Source organism: Suncus etruscus, chromosome 1 (assembly GCF_024139225.1).
Source record: "Suncus etruscus isolate mSunEtr1 chromosome 1, mSunEtr1.pri.cur, whole genome shotgun sequence".
Classification (NCBI taxonomy): Eukaryota; Metazoa; Chordata; class Mammalia; order Eulipotyphla; family Soricidae; genus Suncus; species Suncus etruscus.
Window position 1 is genome coordinate 123235250 of NC_064848.1, and position 13917 is coordinate 123249166.

General features: G+C 32.1%; 1 protein-coding gene and 1 non-coding gene across 2 annotated transcripts in view; one reads left to right on the forward strand and one right to left on the reverse strand.

Annotated features, from left to right (window-relative positions):
• Nucleotides 1-13917, forward strand: part of FOXP2 (forkhead box P2) — a 282742-nt gene that overhangs the window by 173940 nt on the left and 94885 nt on the right.
• Nucleotides 12920-13022, reverse strand: LOC126027041 (U6 spliceosomal RNA). The gene has a single exon (XR_007502186.1). It is a non-coding gene; the product is annotated as a U6 spliceosomal RNA (small nuclear RNA).

The following is a 13917-nucleotide window of genomic DNA, read 5'->3' on the forward strand; positions in this document are numbered from 1 at the left end:
TACCATTTTTAGCTCATTCTAGTAGTGATAAATATTAGTCAAATAATCAATTTTAACATCAATTCTTTTCTTTCATACTGGCCCTCTCTTTTAAATGACAGCTCTTCTAAAAGCTCTCAGTCTTTCTGAGGATACAAAATACAAGATTGTTAAAAGTTTTACTCTGTTACCTGAATTGTATTTGATCTCTTGCTATCTGTGATATTTGTTGGTCTCTTTCATTCTCTTACATATTATTGATTTTCTTCAAATGTCTGGTTTTGATTTGTTTTGTTTTTGATTGCTGGTTCAATGAATGAATAAAGGGTGAGGCTGATTAATAGGATTAGTAGCTTGCCTCAATTTTCTGCCTGGTTGTGTAGGTTTCTTTCAACAGTAAACTGTTTCCTTGAATGGGGATGTGTTGACAGACAAGCTTCCCTTTAGGGTCTTCACTTTAGAACTGAGTACACCAAACTGTCACTACTGTCAAAGTAAAAACTGTGTTACTTTGGCATGGTGGACTTAACTTGTATGTCTATAATTGATGCTGGGAGTTAACTCTGAACTCTGCTCTGCTTATCTTTCACATTCCTGCACCAGTATTGGGTACTCTCTTCAGGCTCTTGGTTTGTTTTCTTAGACTAATAATGCACTTCCCAGACTTTATCCTGGGGGCAAATGCCATTTCTCTGAGAGGACTTGTGCTATTACTTGGAGCAAGTGTGGTGGAATAGGTATTTTAGAGGCTTGCCCATTCTCAATGGCAGATTTTAATTAATTCCCCTGATGATTATACCATGGCCCACACTTACCCTTTGTGTTTGGGCCTTTGGGCCTGCATTTTTCCATACTCCTTTGTTTTTCAGTATATGGCCTTTCATCCGTTTACTTTCTCCCTGATTTCTAAAGCTTTGTGGTCTTGTGAATATTTTGTTTCTCCTTATACTAATGTAATCTTATTATTTATATATTTCATCCTAATTTTGTATATATATATATACATATATAAAATTCTGATACTGGTGTAATTTTATTATTTTTGTAACAAAAAAAGTTTCTTGAGTGCTATTCTATAATACAATATCATATCTCAGTAGGATTTTTATAAATAAATATAATGAAACGTGCAAGTGCTAACTTTTTTTACTTCTATAGATGTGCAAGTACTTATTATAAAATATTATTGAATGAATGCTGATGCTATACTTCCCCACATAAAAAGCAGAATTTTATATGGCAGCAGACTTGCAAAAATTCTTAAAGAAAAATTTAGGCTTGTAAATGAAATTTATTTAGAGTTGATTCATATATAGTTCATGTTATTATGACTCCAATCTAAAATATTTTGAGTTACTTATTTTTTCCTTCCCTCATACTGAGAAAATAACCCAAACAAATTCAATCTTCAAGTGAAGCTTTCATAAAAAGTTAAAGCTTTTCATGATCTCAACCATGTATTCTTAGGAAGAGCTTTGCCACTGTAAAGTGCACTATAGGAATGCCTGTAGCCTGCTGTTTCCTGAATGTGACTGTTGGAACCACTACGGATCAGACTAGAGAGGCCTTCCCTAGTTTATTGAGATTGACTTCTCCTTCTGCTTGAAGAGTGCAAGGTATCCTGCAAACTACCTAATCTAGTTCCCATTGTGGTGTGCAGACACGTTTAGAGAAATATGAAAACTGTGTATAATCCCTAAGAGTCCTTATTGCCATGAAATTTTTTGTTTGTTTTGGGGTAATACCCTACAATGTTTAGAGACTCCTGGTTCTGCACTCTTTGTGGTAAGGAGTACCATATGTGGTGCTGGGGATAATCGTTGCTTCTAACTATGATATTGTTTGTAAGCTGTGCTTTGTGAACGAGGTCAGTGTCTTAAGAAATTCTGCAAAAATAAATTAATAATAACTTTAAAGTTTATTCAAGAATCATTTCTTAAATCATCTTATTACTAACAAATGCTTTTTTTGGATCCTGTTGTTGTTTTTGTTTTTGGGCCACACCTGGTGATGTTCAGGGGTTACTCCTGGCTATATGCTTAGAAAGCACTCAGAAATCGTTCATGGATAGGGGGACCATAGGGGATGCCAGGGATCAAACCGAGGTCTGTACTGGGTCAGCTGTGTGAAATGCAAACGCCCTACCACTGCGCTATCACTCTGGACCACTACAATATGCTTTTTAAAAATTGCTTTCTACTAAATGCCCACATATATTAAAGACAGCCCCCAAAATAGCAGTTTTCTTTCCAATATTTTTCTGACTGAAAGAAAAAGATTAACTTAAGTTTTATCTTGCCTGCTGTATGTGGAGAGAGGTATTAGATGTTTAAGAGCTTGACAACTATAGGACTTCCAAACTTTTTAGTTGACTAAAGGAGGACTCTAAATAATCAATTAAAGGATTTTTAAAAACATTTTACTGTTGTCCTCTAAAGATTAATATAGTCAGCCCTTAAACAACTGTCAAAAATTTAAAGTACCTTTGAAGATTATTCATTGCTAATTTAATATTAAAGTAAGTGAGTATGCTTTAGCTTTATGTAATTTAGAATAAAGATAAAATTTAATAAAAACTGCAAAAATATTCATATTGAACTACTTGTAGGGTAACAAGTGGTGGTTTTATTTTTGTGAAATCTGCATAGGGCAAAAAAAAAAAAACCACACATTTCTTAAGATCATGGTCTGAGACCAGATTCAACATTAGATTTGAATTTATCTTATTGGTCTTATGTACCTGAACTTAGAGAAAGCATTTTGTCTTTGGCCCTGCATCTTCATTTTGTTTGTTTGTTTGTTTTCTTAGTGCACAAATGGCAGGTGTTTACTAGTTACTCCTAATAGTGTTCAGGGGACTATGTATTGTCAGGATTAGACCCAGAGCTGCTACATGTAAAACAGGTACTTTAATTCTTTAAGGTGTTTAAGCTTTATCCTTGCTCCTGGACATGATCTTACTCCAGGGTTTCCCAGCTTTCCTTGAGAAAACAAAGCAATCTAGTGAGTGGTTGTGATACTAGCTAGCTTCAGGGTAAATAGGGTGGAGGGGATTCTGCTGTTAAAGAATAGTTATGGGATGCTAAATGGGTGAGAAAACTGGGAATAATCACACCAGGGATGTTGCTCAAGAGGCAGAGCACTATGCTTTCCAGATATAAGACCTGGTTCAATCCTGGGGATTTTATAGTACTAAAGCACCAGAGTCACCCTAATATTTACCTCATGGTAACACTGGATTTGGGTTCCACACACTAAAAATAACTGGTTAGTTGGCAGATAGTTGTCCATTTCTGATCTCACTGATCTTATTGTGGGCCAGAAATTCAGAAGTATGTACAGTTTTTTTAGGGTAGTTGACATGGGCCTAACTGGTACTCCTTATAGAATGCTTGTTAGAAATCCTTGTATTTCTTTTAGCATTCTTTCTGAACAAACTACTCTATATTTATAGTTATGTTCTATATCTGTGCTGTCTGAACAGAATGATCACTAACTTTATACAGTTTTTGAGTACCTTCAATATGGCTGATGAACTGAACATTTAACTAACGTAGGTGCCCATTTCTTTTCCTATTGGACCAAATAAGAGTAAGATAAATTTTCTGAGACACTAGGTAAGTTCTTAAAACACACATAAAAAATTACTGTGAATTGACTCTACATAATTTTGATAACATATCATTTCTTTACATTTAAGTAATATTAAGTATATATAAGATATGAACATAAAATAACAGTTCTACTTTTACTTGGCATTATTGGAGAAGAAATTATGCAGAGATATTATAGACTTTATTCAAATCTAAACATAGCTATATATGCTTTTTATATCAATATTTTACTTTATTATTTTGAGTTCATGTTTAGATATGAGCTTATCATCAGATCACCAGAATAATCTCTTGTACCTATTTATTTCATCATAAATGAAGTGCATTCTGTAGAAAATGAGTTCCCACAATATATTGCCTTTTATTTATAAAGACTTTTTTTTAAGCAGATACAAATAGTTCTTCGTAATTTGTATTCCCCTCTTTGCTTCCCATGAGACACCATCACTCCTCATTTCTTTTGAACCTATCATGTTCTATTTTCTTTACTGATCTATTTTCATCCAAATCTGTAAATATTGCCTTTCTTCTATATTAGCCTTCTCTAGATTTACTTTCAAGTAGCAAGAATAGTCTGTAACTGTTTTAAACCTGTCCCATTGGTCTATTAAAGGATTCTCCATTTAAGGACAGATTGTTTTAGAACAATAGATATATAATAATAAGAGCACAAGTAACATGTCTAAGAAGATGAAAAAGATGTAGCATTCCATTATGTTAAAAATTGGCATCTTTTGACATCAGTTTGATATTTCTGTGAATGTCCATTCACCTCAAGTGGTTTCTTCAAATAATGAGTTAGCTCTCATCTTTCCTGGCAACAAATTGAGGCACCAAGTTCAGCTTTGTGGACTGAATGATAAAACATTTGAGGGTCATCTAAGCTATTCTTTGTTTTATTGTTTAGAGGTTTTTGGTCACTTAGTTATAAATATATATCTTTGTCCAATTCCTCATATTTTTATATCAATAAATTCTCTAAGATTTAGAATATTGACTAGTAACATAATTCGAGTGACTGCTTTGTTTGTTTTTTTCATATACTTAAAAGAAGAAACTTTAAAATATATGTGCAATTTTAAATTACAGTCATTCAAACTTTAAAAAAAATATTTTTAAAGCTTTAAATTTTAAGTAGTATAAAAATTAAAATTAAGCAAATATCAATAAACAATAAACATAAATTATTTTATTCTGTTGTGATTTTAAGATATCCCAGAATAAAAGTACAGACTTTTATGTGTACATTCTTATATTTGCTTTTCTTAGTCACATTTCTCAATAATTATTGTATAATAGTGTAAATGTAAATAGATATGATATTTTTTCTTAGCCAGAAAGTTTACAGCAATTTTCAGAACATCAGTAAAGTTTGCTAACCCTATATATGAATATTCCCATTATCCTCATTACCAACACTGATTTTTTCTTATATCTTTCTGAATATGATTAATTAAAATGTTGGTTATTATTTTTTTGTATCTTCTTGTTAACTAAAATGGATACCAGGATATTACAATTATAGACCTTTTATGTTTCTAGAAAAGCCAATTTGTGATGAAATTATGCCTTTGTCATTTAATCTTCATATATTAGATGTCTCCTGATTTATTCGGCTCAAGGTTCTGGGTTCCCTTTTAGTTTACCATAATAAATTTTGGAGCTACACTTTTAAAAATATATATTATTATGTAGTTATATTTATTTGTCAATACTTTGCATAAAAAATTTTAATGAATTTTGTTGCAGTGAGCCAGATTACAATACTAATAGGTGCTGTCTTTATATGATGCTTTAAAAATAATAGACACTAGATAAATATTTATTATTTGACACCCATTAAACATATAACAGATCTTCCATATTTTCATGATTATTTCTCAAATTCATCTTTAAAAGTTTCCATATTTGTTTGACACAATTAAAATTAGTGAACTCATAAGAAACTAGTTTATAAAACATTTATCTTTCAGAAAATTAAAAACTCAAATATATATACTTTTCAAAAAAGAGCAGTGGTTGTTATGTATCAATCCTTAGCCTTTTAAACTCTATGTGTATATAATGGCACATATCTCTAATAATTAGCCAATTATAATATTTAAATAATTTCTATATAATAAAGAACGGAAATTCTTTTAGAAAATATGAAATCCCAAATCCATCAATTAAATTTTCTGAGTGTCCTGTGGGGTTAATGGAAGGTTTAGTTTAGGCAAATCATCTACACTGGGCTATATGCCCCACCCTCACCCCACCCCCAACATAATTAGGCTGTCAATCACAGTTAGTAGCTTTATACATTTTTCACAGCTGCCTGATCAGTGCTTTGTTTCAACCAAGCTTGGCAAATGGATAGATAGCAGATAGAATGCATTGTTCAGTAGGCAAAGTTGATGTGTTGAGAAATTTCACTTTAAAGTTTTTTCATCATTACCTAACCTATGCAAAATAAGATTGATAAGGTAAACTAATATGTGGGAAACTTGCAAACAGAAAAGAGCAGTAGAGTCAATTCTAATAATGTGATTACTTGAATCACAATCGTGGTTTCCATTATTTTGAGGGCTTTGAATTGTGCCATGCATATATTTACAGAAGGATATAAATAAACAGTCTCAGTGACAGTTTTATTTGGATGTAACTTTTATTAAGTCTCAAAATATTAGGTTTTATTTACTGTATCAATACCTTAGATGGTATCAAATCAACAGTATATGTACTTAAATATAAAAATTATATTCACTAGATACTGATATGTTATCAAGTTAAAAACCACTTCTATTAAAAGGAAAAGTCAAAGTTATGAAGTGACATATACCTTCATCATATGCATGTTATAAAAAACAATTATTTTAGATAATTTACTTTGATCTTTTAAAATGTTGATCTTTGTAAGGAGCAAGTACATGTTTTTATAACATAACAGACTTATAATTTAAAGGAATGGTAATAATATAGGATAGGTAGCCTTATGATTTTTTTAAATGATTATGTGATACCTCCCTAATGGGCCATTCCATCTGATAACTAAAGTGAAAATCCTATCCTGTTGTAATTTCTGTCTTAATTATAAAATTTTAACTTCTAGTGTTATGCATTAACATACCATGTTGCAATTGCCAACATAAATTTATATTATTTTTTGTTTTCTTGAATCACAAGCTCTTTCCATGATACATTATCAAAATAGTATTAAAAATTTACCCTGAAAAAGATCTGTGTGTATTTGGGAGGTCAGCAAACCTGGAAGAATTCAGTAGTTACTCCTGACTCTGTCCTCAGAAATTTCTCTTGGCAGGCTTGAAAGGACTATATGGGATACCAGGGATTAAACCTAGGTCCCTCTAGGTCAGCCACATGCAAGGAAATTGCCCTATCACTGTGCTATCACTCTGGCCCCAAAGATCTGTGTTTCTAATATATAACTTTCTACCTGAAAGTACTGAATATTCATTTTTATATATCTTTATTTATATTCTTTTCTAAGGCATTATAAGGAACAGCAAAAACAGAAAAAAACATATCCAAATGTTAAGTGAAGTGACAAGCAAACAATAAAGATACTTATATTTAAGAGTTAAGATTTGTTGTTGTTTGAGGATGAGGATCATGCTGATGATGCTCAGAGCTACTCACTGGGCTCAATTATGGTAATGCCCGCAGCATCATGTAGTTCAGGGAACTGAACCCAAGCCTCCTGTAAGCAACCTGTACTCAACCTGGCTCCACTTTACTTGTAAGCTCTTTCTTAATTCTTGTATTCACTATTAATTGAATGTAAAATTAGGGATAAATATTATATTTTCTCCTTGTCATAAAAGACATAATCCATAGGCCTTCAAGTCACAGAAATAAAAAAATTAACCAAAGCTGGGGCTAGAGAGAGAGAGAGTAAAATGAGTAAGGTGCTTGTTTTACAGCCAATCTAATTTCTGGAATCCCATATGATGCTCGAAGGAGTAATTCCAGAGTGCAGAAGCAGGAGTAAACCCTGATCATTGTCAGGTGTTGCCCACAATCACTCCAAAAAACAAATCAAAGAAGTAAGCTTTATAATTGGCATTAAGGTATAGTATTCTCATAATGATACATATAATTTATAATATTTTGTTATTGGAATGTCTGTAAGAGAATTATACATCCAAACTAGGAGTTTGGAATGGGTTCAAGTCAGGGAAATTCTTGGAAAACTTGGCATTTGAAGGAATTAGCAATATTAATAAGATTGCATTTGGGAGTCTTATTTACTCAGGATACGAAGTTTGAAAATATAATAAGACTAGTTCCCTCAAAACAAGGAAGATTTTTACCCTTAGTAGTAAAAACTAATTTCACATTGAAATAGCTCATGGAATTAAAGGTGGAAAGAGTATTTTGATCACCAAAAAAAAATTGTTCAAAGTTCTGGTATGTACAGAAATTATTTCTCACCATTAGAACTTTACATTTTCCTCATATTGTTATGGAAGAAGCCTTGGCTCTCTTGAAATGTTTTATCTATGTTAAAACTACTTTCTTGGAATAGTGTTACATTGACAACTTGCTTAAGCTTTTTGCAACTCGGAGGCTTAGTCTTTGTGGCAATAGTTTTTGTAAGTATAAGACCTGAGAAGCTATACTCAAAGTGCAAGTGGAGAGCTGGAGAGATATAGTAGCAGCTAAAGAGCTTGTCTTGTACATAGCGGACCCAGGTTTAATATCTGGAACTCTGATCCTTTTCAGGAATAATCCCTGAGCACAGAGTCAAGAATAAGCTCTGAACACTTCTGGATGTATTCCAGAAAACAACAACCCAAAAAAGGCAAGACAAGCTGGAAACCTAGAATTGGCTGTTTTGAAAGTCCAGATCTGGGCAATATTTCACACTAAAAGGAAAATATCTAGAAATCCACATGCCCCAGGAGAGAGTGCTTTTAAGCAGGTCCCTCTTGGGCTGATTATAAGACTAATCAGCCATTTATCAAGCAAGGCATTATGTATCTGACCATATGAATAAACATAATTCATGCAAATATAATTTATGTTAAATATATTCTCAAGTTATTATGCACAATATTTTCATCAAAAAGCAGTGACCAAAAGTGCACATATATTTGCAATAATTCTTTTCAGCATCTTGAATGTCCCATTTTCCTCCTGCCATTAATTAATAAAAGAATTACAGTTCCTCTGATTAAGTTTTTGTCTCCATGCATGTCCCAGCATTTGGAAAAGGATTTCTTATTTCAGACATTAGAGTGGGATGAGAGTTTGATTGTATAAGGTTGTATGTAATAATACTTCATATCTTTTTCTTTTACAAATTTTAAAACCTACAAACTTGGTCCTGTCCCATATTCATTAAAATTTTTGAGTACTATAGTCTTAGTCCTGACCTCAGACATAACCATTAGTGACTTTTCTCTGTTGTACTGCAATACAGCCAGAGACATGAGTAGCAGGTCCTTTTTTGTTAATTAGAAATAATTCAAAATCATTATAGTTCAAAATCACAATAACCTTTTCACATTTCATTTTCTGAATAAAAAATTCATCCTCTCTGGTTTCATATTTTAAGATATGAATTACATAATTTAAATGATTCTTGTAAACCTTAAAAATGACACCCATGTACACAGCCTTTTAGGAAAGTGACACTTAGTTGTATGTAAATCTGAAAGGTTATTATTGCCAACCTAGAGATGAAAAAGGAGAATAATTTATTATTACACCTCTGTGGCATGAGTATAGAACTCTGAATGCTTGAAGCTCTCTTCCTCTTTGTGATTATTATTTTGAAAGCATGCTCATTCAGAATCCCAAATATGATTTGTCAGATATCCTTTTGAAGCCTCTTTAAAATTAAAGTATGTTCAGCTGAAGCATAGGTAATTCTTATATCCAATGTCACCACACTGTAGTATGTTCACAAGCCTGTTTCTGCTGTTTAGGTATCAGAACAAATGGCAGCAAAAGATGCCAGCTGGTGTGTGTTTCATCATGAAGCCACAGTGTGGTTTCAAGCTTTGAAACTAAATGCCCTTGTGGCATTTGCTTTTTACATAAGAGCATCACTGGGCATCAGGGAACAAAATGTATCCTGCATTCATTCCCCTGATGACTCTAAAGCACTTTTTGGTTAGTAATAGTCCTGGAAGCCTTTGAACTAGATAAAACACAACTTGTAAATGGTTGGCATACAGAAGCCAACCTTCTATTTGACTAAAGAAGTAGCATACCTTTTCTTTATGGAAATGCTTACTGTGTGGTTATTAATCACCACCACGTTTCATAACTATATAGATGAATGGATATTTCTGTCTCAGATACTGGGCAAAAATTGTCATTTCTAAACCATAGACTCATGTCACTTATATTTTCATGTCCCTGAGAGTTAGTCCAGTATATAAGTTTATATCTCTTTGTCTTTAATCAACATTATATTAAAATTCTATACCACTTTTAATGCTCGTATAATATACAGACATATTCTTCTCTAATCAAGAATAGTCTTGTAGTAAATATCTCTTAAGAGTATTTAATTTATATAGGACAGCCCACTTTGCTTTATTTTTTGGACATCAAGTGTTTTCTCATTTTCTTATATTTTATATATCCACATAAAACTAAATATGTTGGGTGTTTTATTCACCCAAAAGTCATCCTTCAATCAGCGCTATATCTTAAGGTAGTTATTGCCTTACAAAAGAGGTATTATTATTTCTTTCAGAAATTGATATTTCCTCTGTATTCATCATCAGTAGCAATTTTCTCAGTCAATAGGAGATGCACAAATATTTTTTCCTAATTGCTGCATAGAGGTTTTTCTCTTTTATTTTTCGTGTATCATATATATATGCATATTTTGTATTCAGGTATTAGTATTATTTTAGCAAAAAGTATTATTTTAAAATGTTAATTATGTGAAATACACATATCAAAATGTATCATCTGAGTTACTTTTAAGTGTATTGTTTAGTAGTCCGTCTATTAAATTGTGCAAACCATTTCCAGAATTGTTACATCTTGTAGTCACTGATAATTCAACAAAATAAAATGTGTTGAAATGTTTGATACATAATATGTTCTTTAAAATCAAAATAAAGAGTGAATATAACAAGTAACATACTTGTCTGCCATGCAGCTGAACCTGGTTTTAGGTTCCCAACCACATTGTCAGGAGTGATTCCTGAAGAGAGAGTTAGGAGAAAGTTCTGAACACAGCTTCCTGACCTAAAAACAAAAGCAGAAACAAAACCAAGAAATTGTAGCCTACAACAATACATTGATTAGAACTATACATCTATGAATTTTCACAAAGTGAGTACACTATGTAAGCATGATTCATGTTTCAGATGTAGGACATTATTGGTATCTCTATAATTCTCAGGTTAGACACTAGTTTTTTTAATAGCTATATATATCCATGTGAATATATAGAGTTTATATAGTTGTTTTAGATGTGTATGTTGCTTTAGATCTAATGGCATTTGTAAGTTCATTTATTCATTATGATTATAGATTCATTTGGATTTTTGCATACACGGCTATATTATACATTACTAATGATACTTTTATTTTCCTCATTGGTCTATTTTTGCCATCCTGAGCTTACTGTACTTTCCAGGACTTCCAGTAGAACAATATGCAAACATTATATATGAACATCTTTCATTTCTAATATAACTAGGGGAGGGGAAATTCTGTATTTCTACACCAGGTATAATGCCTACTGTACTATAGACACTGATTAAAATAGACACAAATTCCCATGTTTCTAACTTACCAAAGATTTTGTTCTGAGAAGGCACTGAATTATTACAAATGTTTTGTTTTCTGAAAGCATGAAATAATCATGTTATCTTTCATCCTTATTTTATTACTGTTGGTGTAGTATGTTTTAAATCACTAAACTAATTCCAAGAAACTTTTGTATAAGTTTGGCACTATTTTTTTCTTTAATTTTGGAAGAATTCCAGTGTATAAAGGAAACCTGGGCCTAGATATTTCTTTGTGGAGGAGTTTCTAATTACATTTTCAAATAGATATGAAGTTATTTTGATTCTTACTACTTTGAAAATTATACTGACTACTTGAAAATTATAGCATTAATTGGTTCAGTTTTTCAACAATTTTGATTCACTGATACATTTATTTTATACTTTTATTTTGATGCCTTTATGATATTATGGCATTTTATTCTTTGCCTCTAATATTTGTTCTTGTTTTTCATTTTATAAAATCAGTATTATAGATTAATAATCATCAAAGAACTATTTGTTAATTTTTATGTTACATTTTAAGGATATAATACTATACTAAATGTATTAATATATTTATTTTTCAGAGTAATTATACAGAATAAGTATACAGAAAAATTCAGCAGGCAGAAAATTCTTATAAACTCCTTCCCCAATCCCTTGCTCTGTTTCACCTTTAATGTACTTCTTTTATTAATATTGATTAACCAATATTATTATTAAATAAAAAATACCATTCATTTTATGGTTTTTGTGAGGATACAACTAGGAGTGTGCAGGGCTTACTCCTGGCATGAACTCTGAACTTACTCCTCAGAGAACCATATAGGATACTGGAAATTTTGTACCTTGTAGACTGCAGGCAAGGCAAGTGCCATATACACTTTATTATCATTACAGTTTCAAGGTTAGATTTTTATAAGTATATGATAAGTATTCACAATTATATTACCTGACATATTAATTTTGTTGTTCTAAATTCCTTGGAACTCCACTTTTTCTTTGTTTTTGTTTTTTGGTTTTGGGCCACAGCTGGTGGCACACAAGTGCTCCTGGCTCTGCTTTCAGAATTCACTCTTAGCAGGCCCAGGGAACCATATGGAATGCCAGGGATTGAACCCGGGTCAGTTGCTTGAAAGGCACATGCCCTGCCTGCTGTGCTATAGCTCTGATTAACCAATATTGTATTAAATAAAATCTGCAATTTATTTTAGAGGGATATTTTTTGGGGGGATAACTAAGTTGTGAACTCACTCCTTGTGATGCTCAGAGAATCAGATAGGTTACTGGGAATTGTGTACCTTGTAGTTTGCATGCATGGCAAGTGTCATATACTCTGTACTATTGCTACAGCCCCAGGGTTGAATTTTTATAAGTATATGATAAGCACCATCTTTTTTTTTTCTTTTAAAACATTTGTAATTGATATTTTACGATGAATAAACTGTTCAGATTGTCTTTTTTCCTTAACAGTCTGCATTTAGATTTCTTCATGTCTTTTTATTCACTAGATATTTCTTTGTTTTGATAGCCTAGAATTGGTTTATACATTTACTTATTGAAGGATCTTTTCCTTTTTTTAAAAAATATATGGAACGCTTCACAAATTTGCATGTCATCTTTGTGCAGGGGCCATGCTAATCTCTGTATCATTCCAATTTTAGTATATATGCTGCGAAGTAAGCATGATATTGAAGGATCTTCATTGGATCCACATTTGACATTTGTGAAGCATGCTATAGGTTTTTGTGTCGATATGCTTTTTAATTAATTTGTATTGATGCACACTGATATAGTAATTGCTGGATGTATAGTAAGATTCCATAAGCTTTGGGAAAAAAGTCAACTATTTTCCACAGGAACCATATCATTATATTCCCATCACCATTGACATTCCCTGTTTATCACATTTATATCATGATTATGCATTCTCAGAGTTTTATATTTTGGCCATTCTGACACGTGTGTAGCAATAGTTCATAATTGTTTTATTTTGAATAAAACTAATTATCATTGAGAGTAAACATATTTGAGTATGCTTATTTTTGCTCATAGTTTTTAGTGCTTATTTTATACATATTTTAGATGGAATATGAAATATCTTATGGTTGAGTTCTAACTGTTATTTTATTTATTAGAGATTTGCTTTGGAATTATTTCTTCCATTTTATGACTTTTCTTTTTTATCATTTTATGTGCTTTTGAATCCAAAATTTCATTTTAATGAAGTAGAAATTAATGATTTATTCATGAATGATACTTCTGGCATTATACCTAAAAGCTCATTGCCAAATCCTAGGTCACTAAGATACGCCTCTAAGTTATTTCCTAAAGGTTTTATGACATTTTATTTTACATTATTTCTGGGGTTTTTTTGGGGGGGGCACACCTGGCGTTGCTCAGGGGTTACTCCTGGCTGTCTGCTCAGAAATAGCTCCTGGCAGGCAGGCACGGGGGACCATATGGGACACCGGGATTCAAACCAACCACCTTTGGTCTTGGATCGGCTGTTTGCAAGGCAAACGCCGCTGTGCTATCTCTCCGGGCCCTTTATTTCTGGCCTTTATATTTCAATTTTTACA